Source organism: Montipora capricornis, unplaced genomic scaffold (genome assembly GCF_036669925.1).
Source record: "Montipora capricornis isolate CH-2021 unplaced genomic scaffold, ASM3666992v2 scaffold_326, whole genome shotgun sequence".
NCBI lineage: Eukaryota > Metazoa > Cnidaria > Anthozoa > Scleractinia > Acroporidae > Montipora > Montipora capricornis.
The window spans coordinates 6,900-10,000 of NW_027180064.1; positions in this window are offsets into that span (position 1 = coordinate 6,900).

Here is a 3,101-nt window from a genome sequence, read left to right on the forward strand (position 1 = left end):
TTATGCTTGCGTCGCTAGTGAAAACCAGACTTTATTCATCATCAATAGTTGACAAGTAACAAAAAACAATGATCCTTCACGATAGATTTGTCCTTTATTGTTATGTTGGTAGTTATGAATACGTAACAGCCAAATTAAGCTATTAATCAGTCAGTATGCAAATGCAATCAAAGTGCCGTGGTAAAAACTGTCGCATGCAAAAGCCATCGAAAATGGGTTCAAAGGGGTAAAATGTAACAACTCATAAAAAACTGGCTGGTTTGTACGGGTGATATTACTTTACTGAACTGATTAAAAGACGATCTGGCGAGGCATTTACAAATTGCAGTCTCCTGGTTATATGACAACCTTGTCAATAATTAATTCGCTTTTAAATACCTTATGTGTGAAGTCAAATGCATATTACATTTTCGACGTACATGTCTGAGGCTTGGAATGAGCGCAATTTCTTTGATTCCAGTGAAAAGTCTTTTATACCAGGTGAAAACCAGGCTTTAGAGCATAAGATTCCAGGTCCACTTGTAAAAGAGCCTTAAAAGCCTCATTTTTCATCACCCTTCCAACCTACACCGGAAGTTATCCTTCATAGGTGTGATGTAAAAACAAGTGCTTTTAGGCTTTGAAAAGGTACCCCGAAAGTCTTTGTCCCATGCTGCTTATGAAACTGATGAAAGATTTCAGATACCACAACTCTAAGCGCGTTGTATTTTAGACAACTTTCTGGCAAAATGTACTGATAAAGCTTGTATAAATAAGCTTTATTCACAAACTTCGTAGAGAGTAATAAAACTAGAATCAAATTCAAATAAGGACTCACTCTACTGTGAAAACTATGGTGCAAAATCCAAACATTTGGTGATCTATGAGACATTCACCGATTTGATCTTATTGGTTTTATTTACATGCGTAATAGGACTACATGCTGTCCAATATGGAAATAATTGGATGAGAAAAATGCTGAGGACAGCCAAAATTGGACGTGGCGTAGGCCGAGTCCAATTTCTTAATCCGAGGAATTTTTTGACTCCAATTATTTCCAAATTGGACAGCATGTAGTCCTATTACATATATAGCTAATCAGTTGTAATTGGGCATTGCTCGGTCAAGCTATTATCCTTAAATAAAAGCAAACTAAAATATTGTGATTTATTTTTTATTTCCAAAATATTGCCTGAATTGCAGAGAAATTCTTCGTTTGCTTAGATTAAAGCGCGAGAGGCATTTTTTCGCTTTCCGTAACCCTGCGATCGCCTCAAGTTGTTGCCTTGAATTTGCAAATTCACGATCTCGCAAAAATACTGTAGTTTCTGCCAGTTTTTTTAAATGACGGTCCAACGAGCACTGCATTACAGCAAAACTTAATTTCTGGTTCGTATTCGTGATCGTTTTGTGCTCTCGCCTTTGCCATGATCTCTACGAAATTACAAATCCAGGTTTTTTTGTTTTCAGTTGCCAGATATTTCCTCGATGGAATTTCGCTTCTTCTCATGTTTGAATGATATCTGCGCATTGCCCCATCTTGTTGTCCCGGTAAACAACTTTTAGCAGAGCTCCGCGCGCCAATGACACGCGCGCGGAGCACCATGGGTAAGAAAATATGGCCACTCATCTGTGCGAAAAAATTTGGTTTTGGTCATCGTACGACCGTACGACCCCGCCATATATGCCAATTTGACCATATCGAGGCCGTATTCCACCTGACACTCCAGCTAGTTTACAGCGTTCATCTTTGATACTGAACATCCTTGTTATGGTCAATTAACACTTGTCAAAACAAGGTATCCGCTGACCAGTCTCTCGTGATCATATCGAAAGCTCAAGTTTAGAGCTCATCGAGGTCAGCTGTTTTTGTTAAGCTGACCCCTGACCAGGTTGAACAGTTGACTCTGAAATGGCTTTTTTCCTTTTCCGTTTGCTTGCTGAGGATTTGCTTGTGTTCTTTTAAAACTCGTGCGATTCAAGAAAAAAATCATTGCCTAACTATTGAATTCCACAGTAAATTTCATCTCGCTTCGTGATTCATGGGATATCTGTTTTTCGTGTGAATATTACTAGTTAGGCAATGAATTTTCCTATAGAGTGTTTTCACTTGACGTCACAGCGGCCATGTTTGTGTACCTAAACAATGGAAAGGCGGCAATGTTGGTACTCGCCCAAGTAATTCTCCGGGAATTGAGCTCTATTATTATGCAACCGTTTTCTTTTGCCTCGGTGGAAAAACAAGTTTACTATATAAAAGAAAGGGAAGAAAATGATTTAATTAAGCAGTAACCAGAAACACTAAAACGCGGACAATTCGAAAACTTTTTATTTTCACTAACCATACAGCCAGTAAGAATAAAAAACCCGGGATCTCCCCTTTTAGGCTTGGCTAAATCTATATATTGTCAATTAGATTAAAAAAACGCTCTTCCCGGGTTGGTTTACCGGTTAAACAAAAATGCCCACCAAGCCATGTGGTGAAAGTTGTTTTGATTTCGGGTCCGTGGTCATCCATTCAATTATAACCAATCAGGTAATACAATGCATTTTCGTAATACACGGGACGAAAAATTGGATTTACGTAGCGTCAAATGTCTTGTCAAAGGCGCGATAAAGACCGCGTTTGTTACAGCTTTACATGCCTTTGACGCGCGTCAAATATTATCTTTGCGGTTGCCTTTGCAGGGGGGTCTCAGGTGGTAAAGGCCGTTTTTACTACAGTTTTACACCCAACCTTTGACAAGCGCCAAAGGTATTATTTGACAACCCTTTGTTACCCTCACAAAGGTGTCGTCAAAGATGTCTCAGCTTCAATTCAAAGACTTGGCAAAAGTGTTGTCAAAGATGTCTGAGATTCAGTTCAAAGGTTTGACAAAGGCGTGGTCAAACATGTCTGAGATTCAGGTTAAAGATTTGACAAAGGTGTAGTCAAACATGTTTGAGATTCAAGTCAAAGATTTAGCAAAGGTGTAGCCAAAGATGTCTTGGTGTGTATTTATAGCTGTTGGCTTGAAGCGCTGAATTGAAAACTCAGATCTCTGGACTACTTTTCCTTAATCAGGACGGTAGGACGGAAACTTCTGAATTTTTCTAGCCGTAACAAAGACACCGTTCAACTC